The 15,858-nt window shown below is 44.1% G+C and overlaps 1 protein-coding gene and 1 pseudogene across 2 annotated transcripts in view; one reads left to right on the forward strand and one right to left on the reverse strand.

Annotated features, from left to right (window-relative positions):
* The window catches only part of IBA57 (iron-sulfur cluster assembly factor IBA57), a 64,355-nt gene that overhangs the window by 14,531 nt on the left and 33,966 nt on the right, over positions 1-15,858 (forward strand). The gene's annotated exons all lie outside the window — the stretch shown is intronic.
* On the reverse strand, positions 1,051-13,130 carry LOC132517922 (E3 ubiquitin-protein ligase rififylin-like; annotated as a pseudogene).

Raw genomic sequence — 15,858 nt, forward strand, 5'->3', positions numbered from 1 at the left:
GTCTCCAGGAACTTCATAAGAAGTCTGGCTAGAGAAGAGTGAGGCTCTCTGCCTAAGAGTCTGTTCCTTCAGTGAGACCATGTTTAAAACCTCTATGGGAAGGAGGGACCTCATGCTCAGGGGAAAGTGGTTTAAGGCTGTTTGTTGGAGAAGTCAAGCCAAGCAGAAAGCCATTACTTCCACCCAACACTTTGCTTTTTCTCATAAGCTAAAATTAAGGATGGCACAAAGTCAGGCCCCAAGAGAAGAAGCAGAGATGATCCATGCACCATCTCTTGCACAGAGGCTGGAATTTCCCAGCAGTTTGAAAGCCAGATGCTTTGTTGACTGCCAAGGGCAGGTTAGGAGACTGATAGCTTCCAATCCCAGCACTTAAGGAAGCAACTCTTAACGACTTCAAGTTTTTTTCAGTAGCATTTGTGTTTCATTTCTCACCAGAAATGAGTTGACTGATCCAAATTCTGTCCTAAGGAGGATCACTACTGGTCTCGTAAGCTAACGCCTTTTTGGTCTGAAGAAGCACATGGATTTTAGGTAATACAGCAACAGACTTTAGCAAAGGTTGGTTAAAGCACAGAAAGCTGGAGGGACCAGAAATGAATCCAGATGTGCTGGGGAAGAAGAGAACGATTTCTACCAGGACTTCTGGTGGGTGAAACAGAGGCATGCAGCTCAGGGGGATGGGCAGGCTACAGGAGGAAGGGTGAAACTGTTTAGGTTCTCAGAGGAAGGGAGGAAGATATGGTCCAAATTCCAGAAAGTCCTCTCTTCATCAGTTACCATCATCAACCCAAGATCATTGAAACAGGGACTTGCCTGTGTGATCTGTATTAGTTCCCACTGGCCTCGGCCTCTGCCAGACACAAGGTGCACTTCTGAAGCAAGACGGGCATGCCCAGAGGTGACACAGCATCTTTGCTTGCCCTGGTCTTAGGAGCACTGCAGATTTTCTTGTTAGCCTGCCCCTCTATAAGCTGGCTAACTGTGGGCCCAGACATCTCGAGCTATGTCACTGTAAAGCACTGAAGAAGCCAGTAGAAGCCCTCAGGATCAGAAGACATGCACGGCTCAGATCACGTACTGCCGGCAGATGGGACACTGGTTCATGCACTTGCCACACTTGGTACAGGTGACCATGTGGCTGCGCTCCAGCAGAACACAGTCGATGGGCGAGTCCATGCAGATCCGACACAGGTTCTCCTCCAGGCTGGATGGCACTGCTCCCCTGCTCCCCTGTTTTGGTCTTCAGCACCACACACCAGCTGCTGGAGTCCCTTCTGACCCTTGTACAGCCACCTCACCCTCCATCAGCTCCCACTTCTCACAGCAGCCCTTGTAGTTGATGAAGTTGTGAGCCAGGATCTCTTTGAGATGCCACACAGTTAGACCTTCAGCGTCCTCCGGTTGGTCAGGTCAGACAGAGAGGCCCTCCAGCCTCAGCTATCCTCTGAGTCGACGGTCTGCGTCCACCCTCAGTAGGTGCTCTGGCTGTGCTCTCCAGGTAGACGGGTTCCTCTTGGTCCTGAGACACATGGCCATTGGCCTTCCTGGCCACGCTTGTGAAGTGCGCCCCACAGGCCTTGCAGCTTGGTTCTGAGACCGTGGGGGAAGGGAAGGAGCTGTACCCAGGGTTAGAATAAGCCTGCGACCTGGCTTCATGGGGCAGTGAGGCCGCCTCAGGCTGTCCATCCAGGCAGAACGAGTTGCAGCAGGTTGCCCAGATAAAATCTGGGAGGGGAGGGGAGGGGAGGGGAGAGGCCGGATCCTGCCCGTGTACACCTCAGGCAGGGGAGCTGTGGGCTGTGCCCTGGTGGCATCTTGGGGCTGAGGGGCGGTCACGACATCCTTATGGCAGCCCCAGGAGTTTGCTGTACAACATCTTTATCCATTCCTCTGTCAATGGACATTTAGGTTGCTTCCATGTCCTGGCTATGGTAAATAGTGCTGCAGTGAACATTGGGGTGCATGTATCATTTCAAATTATGTTTTTCTCTGGATATATGCCCAGGAGTGGGATTAATGGGTCATATGGTAGTTCTATTTTTAGTTTTTTAAGGAACCTCCATAGTGTTCTCCATAGTGCCTGTACCAATTTACATTACATTCCCACCAACAGTGTAGGAGGTTTCCCTTCTCTCCACACCCTCTCCAGCACTTATTGTTTGTAGATTTTTTTGATGATGGCCATTCTGACCGGTGTGAGGTGATATCTCATTGTAGTTTTGATTTGCATTTCTTTAATAACTAGCAATGTTGAGCATCTTTTCATGTGCTTTTTGGCCATCTGTATGTCATTCTTGGAGAAATGTCTATTTAGATCTTCCACCCATTTTTTAACTGGGTTGTTTGTGTTTTTTATATTGAGCTGCATGGGTTGTTTGTATATTTTGGAAATTAGTCCCTTGTCTGTTGCATCATTTGCAAATATTTTCTCCCATTCTGAGGGTTGTCTTTTCGTTTTGTTTTTGGTTTCTTTTGCTGTGCAAAAGCTTTTAAGTTTAATTAGTATTTAAGTTTAATTGTTTATTTTTGTTTTCATTTTCAGTACTGTAAGAGGTGGATCAAAGAAGATCTTGCTGCTATTTATGTCAGAGAGTGTTCTGCCTATGTTTTCCTCTAAGAATTTTATAGTATCTAGCCTTACATTTAGGTCTTTAATCCATTTTGAGTTTATTTTTGTGTGTGGTGTTAGGGAGTGTTCTAATTTCATTCTCTTACATGTAGCTGTCCAGTTTTCCCAGCACCATGAACAAAAGAGACTTCCTTTTCTCCATTGTATATTCTTGCCTCCTTTGCCATAGATTAGGTGACCATAGGCGCGTGGGTTTATCTCTGGACTTTCTATCCTGTTCCATTGATCTATACTTCTGTTTTTGTGCCAGTACTCTACTTTTTGTTTGTTTTTTGTTTTGTGTTTGTTTTTGGCTGTGCCACGTGGCATGTGGGATCTTAGTTTCCCAACCAGGGATTGAACCGGTGCCCCCTTGCAGTGCAAGTGCAGAGTCCTAACCGCTGGACTGCCAGGGAATTCCCAGTACCATACTGCTTTGATTACTGTAGCTTTGTGTATAGTCTGATGTCAGGGAGCCTGATTCCTCCAGCTCTGTTTTTCTTTCTCAAGATTGCTTTGGCTATTTGGGGTCTTTTGTGTTTCCATACAAATTTTAAACGTTTTGGTTATAATTCTGTGAAAAATGCCATTGGTAGTTTGATAGGGATTGCATTGAATCTGTAGATTGCTTTGGGTAGTGTATTCATTTTGGCAATATTGATTCTTCCAATCCAAGAACATGGTATATCTCTCTATCTGTTTATGTCATCTTTGACTTCTTTCATCAGTGTCTTGTAGTTTTCTGAGTACAGATCTTTTGCCTCCTTAGATAGGTTTATTCCTAGGTATTTTATTCTTTTTGATGTGATGGTAAATGGGATTGTTTCCTTAATTTCTTTTTCTGATCTTCATTGTTAGTGTATAGGAATGCAAGTGATTTCTGTGTATTAATTTTGTATCCTGCAACTTTACCAAATTCATTGATGAGCTCTAGTAGTTTTCTGGTAGCATCTTTAGGATTTTCTATGTATAGTACCATGTGATCTGCAAAGAGTGACAGTTTTACTTCTTTCTTTCCAATTAGGATTCCTTTTATTTCTTTTTCTTCTCTGATTTCCATGGCTAGGACTTCCAAAATTATGTTGAATAAAAGTGGCAAGAGTGGACATCCTTGTCTTGTTCCTGATCTTAGAGGGAATGCTTTCAGCTTTTCACCATTGAGAATGATGTTTGCTGTGGGTTTGTCATATACAGCCTTTATTACGTTGAGGTAGGTTCCCTCCATGCCCACTTTCTCGAGAGTTTTTTTTTTAATATTTATTTATTTATTTTAGTTGTGCTGGGTCTTAGTTGTAGCATGAAGCCTTTTTAGTTGCGACATTCAGACTCTTAGTTTTGTCATGCATGCGGGACCTAGTTCCCTGACCAGGGATCAAACCTGGGCCCCCTGCATTGGGAGTGCAGATTCTTACCCACTGGACCACCAGGGGAGTCCCATCTGGAGAGTTTTTATTATAAATGGGTGTTGAATTTTGTCAAAAGCTTTTTTTCTGCATCTATTGAGATTATCATGTGGTTTTTATTCTTCAGTTTGTTGATGTGGTGTATCACATTGATTGATTTGCATATGATTGAAGAATCCTTGCAACACTGTGATAAATCCCACTTGATCATGGTGCATGATCCTTTTAATGTGTTGTTGGATTTGGTTTGCTAGTATTTTATTGAGGATTTTTGCATCTATGTTCATCAGTGATATCGGCCTGTAATTTTCTTTTATTGTGGTATCTGTCTGGTTTTGGTATCAGGGTGATGGTGGCCTTGTAGAATGAGCTTGGGAGTGTTCCCTTCTCTACAGTTTTTTGGAAGAGTTTCAGAAGGATAGGTGTTAACTCTCCTCTAAATGTTTGATAGAATTCACCTGTGAAGCCATCAGGTCCTGGACTTTTGTTTGTTGGGAGTTTTTTATCACATTTTCAATTTAGTACTTGTGATTGGTCTGTTCATATTTCTTCCTGGTTCACTTTTGGGAGATTGTACCTTTCTGAGAATTTCTCCATTTCTTCCAGGTTTTCTATTCTATTGGCGTACAGTTGCAAGTCTCTTTTGATCCTTTATATTTCTGCGGTGTCCATTGTAACTTCTCCATTTTCATTTGTAACGCTATCGATTTGAGTCCTCTCCCTTTTTTTCTTGTTGACTCTGGCTAAAGGTTTATCTATTTTGTTTATCTTCTCAAAGAACCAGCTTTTAGTTTCATTGATCTTTGCTATTGTTTTCTTTGTCTCTGTTTCATTTATTTCTGCTCTGATCTTTATGATTTTTTTCCTTCTACTAACTCTGGGTTTTGTTTGTTCTTCTTTCTCTAGTTGCTTTAGGTGTAAGGTTAGGTTTTTTTATTTTCTTGTTTCCTGAGGTAAGATTGTATTCCTATAAACTTCCCTCTTAGGACTGCTTTTGCTGCATCCCATAGGTTTTGGATCACTGTGTTTTTATTTTGAGTGGAAGGTGCTGGGACTTGGTTTTGGGTAAACTAGATACATTGAGATGCTTTCCCTGTGCACACCAGATAAAAGACTTTAGCAGAGTTTCTCAGTTTGCTGGACTGACAAGAAGGGAAGAGGCCTCAGAGGCCTGGACCGGTGATGGAGCTCCGAGTCCAGAGGAGATTGGGCCCTGGTGACTCTGAGCTGTGGTCTGCAGACCCAGGGCAAAAGGCAGACAGGCCTGTCCCTGTGAGGCATGTGAGCAGTTCCCACAGAGCTGGGATGGGATGACTGAGTGACAAAGGAGCCATCCTGGTGTTGGGGCAGCAGCAGTATCCCCTCCAAGAACCTGTAGCCAGATGCAGCCAGGAGTCACTCCAGGAGGAGCTGGGGACAGTGAAGCTGCGGTGGGGGGGGAGCTGCTGGGAGCCTGAGGGGAAGATGGGGCACAGAGAGGGACTGGGAAATTGAAGGTGACTGAGACATGGGGGGCTCTGAGGGCTTGGCCAGCTCAGTGAGGCGAGGTTCCCCTCAGGGAAGGAAACAACCAGGCAGTTCTGACCCTTTCCCATTCCCCCAAACTGAGAGCAGGTGGTCCGGCTGGATGGGCAGCACCATTCTGAGGTGCAGTCTCCCGGAGTGAACAACATTAAAAAGGCAGGACATCCACTGGACCAGAACGGAGTAGGTCCTCATGACATATAAATAAAGGACACAGGGGCCCATGTACCGATGGTGCTGCCAGTATCTGTGCTGTGAATTCAAGAACGCTCAGGGTGGGACTTCCCTGGTAGTCCAGTGGATAGGACTCCACACTCCCAATGCAGGAGGCCCGGGTTCAATCCTTGTTCGGGGAACTAGGTCCTGCGTGCATGCCACAACTAAGAGTTTGCATGCCTCAATGAAGATCCCACGTGCCGCAACTGAGACCCGGTGAAGCCAAAAAAAAAAAATCTTTAAAAGAACATAGTATATTAAAAAACTGCTCAGGGCTTCTCACGTCTGTGGATGCCCAGAGTTGGGAGCCAAGTGTCTTCTCTGGGTAGTGGTATTTATGGAACATCTGTCCCTTGGCCTGAGCATGAGCCGCTGTGCTGACATGTGACCTTATGTGGGAGCCATAAAGTAAATGAGAAAGGAGGTGGCCAATGGTGTTTTAAGTGTGGGCAGCTTCCGACTGAAATGCTGCTTGGAGATCATGTGTCCTGTAAATGTCTTCAGGTAACTGTGACCTTAGAATATTTGGTTCAGATCCAAAGAAATGCACATTCCATGTTTTACCTCAGTGCTTTTAAAAGGAGACTGCCATATGACAGAAGTACTACTTTTCTTGGACAACCAAGTCAGTTTTCACAGAAACGCTGGAGCTTGCAGGAAGCTCTGACTTTCAGGAGCTCTAAAGCCAGCCTTCTTGTGCACATTACCCAGAGGGGGATCAGTCAGTGTTTAATCTTTACATTTGCTTCCAATTTCATAAACACTGATCACTGGGAGAACTGGTGCAGATACTAGGGAAGGTTTTTGCTGATTCTCCTATTTGCTTTAGTTTGTTTTGTAGAAAGTATGTCGTAGTTAAAAAAAAAAATGGTAGCACTGGGTGGTAGTATTTCTAGAAGCCTGGCAAATGCAAGTGTAAACCTTTCTTTACAAACCCTTATCCAACTCAAGTTTTACAGAGAATAAGTTCTAAGGAATATACCTTTGTTGTTAAAAACCCCCAAAACCCAGAAACACTAATTTAACCCCAAAAGAAACATGAGTCAGCAGAAAAATATAGAATCAAACCTACACATTTTCAGATATTGGAGTAACCAGGCATATAAAATAAGTGTATTTAGTATATTTAAAGGAATAAAGTAAGGCATTTAAATAATAGTAAGAAGCAAGAGACTATAAAGACGATTGAGCAGGTCATAAACAGATCAAAGAGAACTTGTAGAAATAAAAATATATTCTTTTAAAAAAATCCATGGGTGTATTTTCTGAAGAATTGGGAAATATGATAAAAAGTAAGAGATGGGAGAAGGGAGAGAAGATTTAGTATAATAACATAGTTATCTAAGTGGAATTACAGAAGGAGAGAAAAGAACATGGGGCAGAGGAAAGAAATAATGGCTGAGAATTTTCCAGAATTGATGGAAGTTGTCACTTCTTAGGCTCAGGAAGCCCAGTGGGTCTGTAGCTGTACCTTGTCACATCTTAATGAAAGTCCATAATCCCAAAGACACAGGGAAGATCTTGAAAATAGGTAGAGAGAAAAATCTTAAAAAAAAAATTGGTTTATCAAAAGCAACAGTGGAAGCCAGAAGGGAAGTGAGTAATGCCTTCAATGTACTGAGAGAAAAATAACTATCAGCCTAGAATTGTATACCCAAAACTGTCATTCACGAATGAGGTGAAATAAGACATTTTCATCTGAGATAACTGTGATTCTCAGTAAGAAATATATATTTGGTCTTGTCCTTAATCCTGGTACAGAGCTCCTAAAATTCTTGGAATTTCCTAAGTAGTTAGAGTGATAGAGGTGTGTTAATATCTATAACAAGCTCCTGTCAACTACACCAGACTTTATGTTAATGAGGTGACTTTTAGAAAGCCTTGAAGGATGGGGCCTGGTTGCTAGAGGAATCAACCATGTGATTCGAGGGTTAGAACTTTCAATCCCACTCGCTGACCTCTGGGAAGGGGAGAGGGGCTGGAGCTTGAATCAGTCACCAAAGGCCAATGATTTAATCAATCATACCTTTATAATGAAGCCTCCATAAACCCCCAAAAAGATGGGGTTTGGAGAGTGTCCAGATCAGTGAATACATGGAGATTTGGGGAGAGTGGCATGCCCAGAGAGGGCATGGAAGCCCCATGCCCCTTCCCACATACCTTGCCCTTTGCATCTCTTCCATTTGGCTGTTATATCCTTTAATAGCAAACCAGTAATCTACTAAGTAAAATGTTTCTCTGTATTCTGTGAGCCGCTCTAGCAAATTAATTGAACCCAAGGAGGGTTGTAAAAACCTATCTATAGCCAGTTGGTCAGAAGCACAGGTGATAATTTAGACTTGTGATTGCCGTCTGAAGTGGTGAGGGGGCAGTCTTGGGGGACTGAGCCCTTAACCTGTGGGCTCTGATGCTATCTCCAGGTACATAGTATCAGAATTGGGTTGAATTGTGGGATACCCAAGTGATATTGGAGATTTGCCTGGTGTAGGGAGAGAACATACACATCGGAATCGGGTGCAGAATTGTACAAACAAACAAAAAGTTTAGAATTTAAATATTCTCAAGGATGACTTTAAGGCAGAAGGAAAATCCCATAGAAGAAATCCCATAAGGGAAAATATGAAAAGCAAGATTAGAATGAATGTGCGTGGGGGGGGGGAAGGTAAATATGTGGATAAATCTAAAATGCTGAATCTGAAAGTTGATATTTATAATGCCTAATTTGGGAGTGAGTTTATGCTAATGAGGTGGCACAGGGTGGGCCCATAGATGGCCTTAGAATGGAACCAGTCACCATGAAGACCAAGTGACGAGAGGGTGAGAACTTTCAGTCACACCCCAACCTCCAGGGAGGGAGGGGGTCTGGAGATTGAGCTCCATAAAAACTCTGGAACAAGATTTGATGAACTTGCAGGCCAGTGAACACTCAGAGGTGCTGGAAGGGTGGTGCCTGGAGAGATCATGTGCGCTCCATGCATTGAAGCCCCATACCCTGCCCTACATATCTCTTCCATTCGGCTGCTTCTGAGTTATATCTGGAATGCAGGTCATAAACCAGTAAACCTAAGTAAAGTGTTTCCTGAGTTCTGAGTCACTCTAGCAAATTAATCGAATCTGAGGAGGGGGTGATGGGAACCCCTGAATTTGTAGCCAGGTTGGACAGAAGTGTTGATGGCCTGGGCGCCTCATGGCAATTGGCATTTGAAGTGGGGGCCATCTTGTGGGCTGAGTCCTTGAACCTGTGGGGTCTGACCACTAACTCAGGAACTTAGTCTCAGAATTGGGTTGAACTGTTGGACACCTGGTTGGAGTCAGAGAATTGGAGAGTTGGTTGTTGGAAAAGGCACCACCTACTTGATGTCAGAGAAAAAAAACACAGAAACCTCTCTCATTAATTGGCAAATCAACAAAAGTCAGTAAAGACAAGATGCTAATAACAGAATCAATAAGCTTGATCTAAAGCATCTATCAACCATTGCACTCAGTGATTGAAGAGTACACATTCCTATCAAAAACACATGGAACATGTCCTTGTTCTCAACCCTAAAGTTTCCACAACTTTCAAAGAATTGGTTTTTCATAGAGACCATATCCTTTGACCAAATTTTACCTAAAAAGATACCAATAAAAAGATAACTAAAAATCCTTCATCACTTGAAAGTTAAGAAAGTCACATCTAAATACCTCATGGGTCAAAGAAAAAAGTCATCACAAATTATCAGCTACTTAGAAATGAAATGACAATGAAAATACAACAAAATTTGGTTGTGGGTTTATATTAGGGGTAACTTTATAGCTTTAGTCATTTTATTTAAAAAGACCAAAAGTTTAAACAGTTGTGCCTCTGACTTAAGAAGTTAGCAAAGTAACGACATAATAGACTCAAAGAAAGTAAATAATAAACAGAAATTAAAGAAGTAAAAAACTGAAAAGCAGAGGAGCAACAAAACCAAGTATTTTTAGTTAACAGGGCAATAGGAGTGGGAAGAGAATCCTGGGGGCTGCATGGGAGGCAGGGGGGCCAGGTCTGCACTCTCCTTTTGCCCAGCCTTTTCTGGAAAAAACCCCTCTCTTCCCACCGGACTGCTGTGTTTCCTTGCCATGTTCCCCTTTCCACCTGGTGTCGCAGGTAACTTGATCTTCCAGAAGCTCTCTTTAAAAATATATATTTTAAAAATATATATTTACTTTGTCCCATTTCTTCTTCTTCCCATTTTCATTTCTTTCCACCTGGTGTTGCAGGTAACTTGATCTTCCAGAAGCTCTCTTTAAAAATATATATTTACTTTGTCCCATTTTCTTCCGGGTTTATCTCTGTGTTGCTTCTGTGTAGTTGAGGTCTTTCTATGTTTAATATGTCAGTTTTGCGTCTGTATTTTTGTTGCCACATTTCATGAGCACTTATCCCTCTGTCATCACCATGGATGTTTTTTGTGTCTTCCAGTATTTGGATATCACTTGGTTCACTCAACTAGGCCACAGATGGACATTCAATATGTTTTCTTTGTGCTTTCTCTCTCTTTTTTAGATGATAATATTTTGATACACATCTTGCAGATAAGTCTTGTGGGATGATTTCCTCTTGACTCTTTGTATTTCAGATTTCATGGTTCACTATGGGCATGGGCAGGATGCTAACCCCCTAGTGGGTGGCACTCAGCCAGTTGTGCTGCGTTCTTTTCTTGGCACTGGTTCCAGGAGTATTTATAAATAGATTTGAGAAAAATTATCAAGTTGGAAAGCTTAGACTGAGTTGGATGGAGACCCCATTGTAAGAGGCCTGTACCAAGAGCTTGTACCTGATGCCCCCAGCATATCTGAGTGGAGGCTGGCGGATGCTGATCCCTCCTCCCCTTTTATGTTTAGACATGCTTTCTCCAACATTTTATTTTGAAAGTATCTAACACAGAAAGTGAGGGTTTTTTAAAACATATTTTTTGGAGTATAATTGCTTTACAATGGTGTGTTAGTTTCTGCTGTATCACAAAGTGAATCAGCTATACGTATACACATAACACCATATCCCCTCCCTCTTGGGTCTCCCTCCCACCCTCCCTATCCGACCCCTCTAGGTGGTCACTAAGCACCGAGCTGATCTCCCTGTGCTATGTGGCTGCTTCCCACTAGCTAGCTATTTTACGTTTGGTAGTGTATATATGTCCATGCCACTCTCTCACTTCGTCCCAGCTTACCCTTCCTCCTCCCCGTGTCCTTAAGTCCATTCTCTACATCTGCGTCTTTATTCCTGTCCTGCCCCTAGGTTCTTCAGAACCTTTTTTTTTTAGATTCCATATATATGTGTTAGGATATGATATTTGTTTTTCTCTTTCTGACTTGCTTCACTCTGTATGACAGACTCTAGGTACATCCACCTCACTACAGATAACTCAGTTTTGTTTCTTTTTATGGCTGAGTAATATTCCATTGTATATATGTGCCACATCTTCTTTATCCATTTATCTGTCAATGGACACTTAGGTTGCTTCCATGTCCTGGCTATTGTAAATAGTGCTGCAGTGAACATTGTGGTACATGACTCTTTTTGAATTATGGTTTTCTCAGGGTACATGCCCAGTAGTGGGCTTGCTGGGTCATATGGTAGTTCTATTTTTAGTTTTTTAGGAACCTGCATACTGTTCTCCATAGTGGCTGTATCAATTTACATTCCCACCAGCAGTGCAAGAGGGTTCCCTTTTCTCCACACCCTCTCCAACATTTATTGTTTGTAGATATTCGATGATGGCCATTCTGACCAGTGTGAGGTGATACCTCACTGTAGTTTTGATTTGCATTTCTCTAATTATTAGTGATGTTGAGCATCCTTTCATGTGTTTGTTGGCCATCTGTATATCTTCTTTGGAGAAATGTCTATTTAGGTCTTCTGCCCATTTTTGGATTGGGTTGTTTTTTTGATATTGAGCTGCAAGAGCTACTTATATATTTTGGAGATTAATCCTTTGTCAGTTGCTTCATTTGCAAATATTTTCTCCCATTCTGAGGGTTGTCTTTTCATCTTGTTTATGGTTTCCTTTGCTGTGCAAAAGCTTTTAAGTTTCATTAGGTCCCATTTGTTTATTTTTGGTTTTATTTCCCTTTCTCTAGGAGGTGGGTCAAAAAGGATCTTGCTGCAACATCTGTCATAGAGTGTTCTGCCTGTGTTTTCCTCTAAGAGTTTTACAGTGTCTGGCCTTACATTTAGGTCTTTAATCCATTTTGAGTTTATTTTTGTGTATGGTATTAGGGAGTGTTCTAATTTCATTCTTTTACATGTACCTGTACAGTTTTCCCAGCACCAAGAAACTGAGAGTTTTGCAGTAAACACTCCTTGGACATGCCCAATTTGCAATGAGCTTCTGCTGTGCTTTTTCCTTTGGGTATCAATCCCCGACTCTAATCCTCTAGCCACCCCCCACCCCTTGGCCTTTCTTAATTTTTGATGCATTTCCAAGCAAGTGGCAGACGTCAGCCACACCCATCCCTAGCGCCTTCATCAACATCATTTATGGCTTTTTTTTTCCTCTTGGAGGTAAAATTAGCAGATGGTGAAATGCACAAATCCTGCTGTTTGATGAATTCTGAAAAACACATACAATTGTGGTAGCTCTCTCCTGCCCCTTCCTAGTCAGGCTGTATGCCCTAACCATCACAGGTGTGCTGAACCTGCTCTAAAGCTTCATGTCAGTGGAATCACATGATGCTGCACTTCCAAGGGAGGTTTTGTTCTCGGCACATGTTCTCGGCACATTTTTGAGCCTCCCCCATGATGCATGTGTCCCTGGTGCAGTCCTTTTATTGCTGAGTAGTGCTGGTTGAGTGGACGGACCACAGTTAGCTTATCCATCTCCTATCGAGGGACCCCTGGGATATTTGCAGTTTGGGCTATGTTATGGGGAAAGCAGCAGTGAGCATACAAACCATGACCAGACCATCTGTAAAAATAGAAATCTGACCTACAACCTTTGGCCACCAGCCCGAGAAACCAACCCACCATCTCCAGTAGCCAGCCTGTTATAGTCAGACTTGCAGGATGTCAGCCTGCTATCTCTAGCAACAGTCCAGGCAGCCAAACAACAACCCCTGCAATTAGCCATCAGCCCCAAACCACAGGACTTGATCAATAACTGATGCTTCCCTATCTTTTGTCCTGCTTCCAACTTGGAACCAACCAGAGCAAGCCAAATATGCTCCCTAACCCGTCCCACGGGACACCCCACTGCTCGTCAGCCGTTCCAGCTCCGCAGGCCCACGGCCTCTGTTGGCACACCAGGGCCTTCCCTTTTCCCACAGGGAAGCTCTGCCACCCCTGACTGCCCCTCACTCCCCTGCTGCAGCGAGCTCTGAGCAGATAGCCTCTGCCCATTCTCTGCTCCCGCCATCTCCATTCATTCCCACACTCGAACAAGCCCTTTGTGGACACAGGCTTTCAACTCGCCAAGTCAGCGCCTTGGGGTGGGCCTGTGGGCCACACACAGGAGGAAGCTGCCTGCATTCTCCCACAGTGACCAGTCCGTTTTACACTCCCACCAGCAGCTAGTCCATGCCAACATTTGGTGCTGTCAGTCTTTCTAATTCCATCTGGAGATTTGGTGTTTACATTTCAAACATCTTGGGCAGATGCCTGGCTGTGCTGAGGGGAAGCTGGGGGAGCATTCCACTCTTCAACCCTGGGGGGAGCCCCCTTGCACTCTCTGTGATCTGGGCACTTGGCCAACTCAGTGTCCTTGTCTTCAGTTTCTTTTCAAACGATGTTGATTCAGTTTGGTCACATTAGTGTTTGTGGGAAAAAGGAATTACTTCTGAATAAATTTTATTCAGAAATCTCTCAAGAAGTTTGTCAGGGAAAGGAATGACAGCAGGGACCCTGTTGATGAAAAATCTGGAGATTGCTGAGTTCTGATCTACATTTCACTCATTCATTCCTCTATTCATTCAACAAATTACTGAGTGCCTACAAACCGTAAAAGTAAAATACAAAATATACTGGATTGCCGTAGCTCTGCGGTCAAGAATAAAGCAGAGAATGGGATGGGGTGTGTGCGGAGATGGGGTGAATTGGGGGGATGGGCTGTCTGTTGGTGGTGGGGATGGGTTATGTGGTGGGGACCAGGCCGTTGGAGGGATGGGGCATGAGCAGGAATGGAGTGCATTGGGGGGACTGGGCTTGTTTGGGGTTGGGGTGCAGGTGGAGATGGAGCAGGGTTGGGGCAATTAAGGGACAGGGTGGGTGCAGAGTCGGGATATGTTGGGGGGACAGAGCAAGTGTGGGGATGGTGCACATTGGGGGATGGAGTGTGTGTGGTGTCAGGGAGCATTGGGGGACAAGGAGAGGGTGGGGTTGGCGTGCACGCGGAGACTAGGTGCATTTGGGGGATAGGGCAAGGTCAGGGTGAACTGGAGGAATGGGGCATGTGTGAAGTCGGGGTGCATGCGGAGACTGGGTGCACTGGGGGGATGGGACAGGGTTGGGGTGCATGGGGGGATGGAGTACATGGGGGGACTGGGCACATGTGGGATAGAGGTTGGGGGGCATATGTACTGAGTGTGTTCAGACAGAGGACAGAGCAAGGAAAGGCCTTGAGACTACTGCATGTCTGGAATATCCTTCAAATAGTTGAGGCCAGTGCATCTTGGGGCAGGATTACAGGAGGCCACATCGGGCAGAGCCCGCGAGGGGTTTGCACAGGGCCTGGCACTATCCTGGGGCAGAGTGCGGGTTGAAGGAGAGCCCCTGCCCCTGGGTGATGGGTGAGGGGGTGCCAGCAGAGTGGGCAGAACTGAGTTTATCTTAAAACACACGGGGCTTGTAGGAATTGTGGGGTGCTGTGGTGGCTGTCCTCATGGGGGTAGGGTTCAGTAGGGGTGGGTGTGGGGTGGCCTGGAGGTCGTGGGCACAGAGGGGGTACCACCGAGAGGGTGCAGACCGACGCAGAAGAGCATCAGGGGGCAGGGCTGCTCGCAGACACACCTGGCCCAGGGCCTTGATTGAGTTTGTGCGGCCTCTCCTGACCTGCTCCAGATACCCCGTCACCTTGTGTTGGGCTGTTTTGTTTAATGGGTATTTTTACAGAGATCATTGCCATTGTAAGACATAATACAGAGAGGTGCCAGTACCCTTTACCCAGTTCCTCTCCATGGTAACTTTTAGCAAAAATGTGCTACAATATCACATCAGGATATTGACTCTGATACCATTCACTGGCCTTATTCAGATCTCACCGTTTTCTTTGTGCTCATTTGTGTCCATGTGTTGACTTCTGTCTCAACTAGAGTCAAGGTACAGAACACCTCTATCCCATATTAACCTGTCCCTAACCCCTGGCCACCACCAATCTGTCCTTCATTTCTAAAATTCTGTCATTTCAAAAATGTTATGTAAATGAAATCCTATAGTAACCTCTATGTGTTGACTTTTTCCACTCAGCATAACTCCCTGGAGATCTGTCCAGGTTGCTGCTGTGTCAATAGTTGATTCCTTTTTGTGGCTCAGTCCAACTCCATGGTATGAACTACCACAGTCTGTTCAACCATCCACCTGTTCAAGGACATTTGCGTTGTCTCCAGTTTGGAGTGATTACAAATAAAGCTGCTATAAACATTCATATACCGGTTTCATGTAAACTCAAGTTTTATTTCTCTGGGATAAATGCCCAGGAGAGCAATGGCTGGGTCATATGTTAGTTTCATGTTTAGTTTTATAAGGAACTGCCAACTTTTCCAGAGTGGCTATATCACTTTACACTCCTACCAGCAATGTACCAGAGATGCAGTTTCTCTGCATCCTTGTTGGCATTTGGGGTTTTCACTGTTTATAATTTTCTGATGGGCATGCAGAGGTATCTCACGGTAGTTTTACTTTGAGTCTCCTTGATGGCTAAATGGTGTAGAACCTCCTTTCATGTGCTTATTTGCCATCTATGTATCCTCTTTGGTGACATGTCTTTTCATGAATTTTGCCCCTTTTCTAATTGGGTTGTTTGATTTTTACTGTTGAGTATATATTTCGATACCAGTCCTTTGTCGGATGTGGTGGATTCTCATTATTTGCTGGAGTTATATTCCATAACTTCCCTGCAAACACTGAATTAGTGAATATTGAACCACTGC

The sequence above is a fragment of the Lagenorhynchus albirostris genome, chromosome 3 (genome assembly GCF_949774975.1).
Source record: "Lagenorhynchus albirostris chromosome 3, mLagAlb1.1, whole genome shotgun sequence".
NCBI lineage: Eukaryota > Metazoa > Chordata > Mammalia > Artiodactyla > Delphinidae > Lagenorhynchus > Lagenorhynchus albirostris.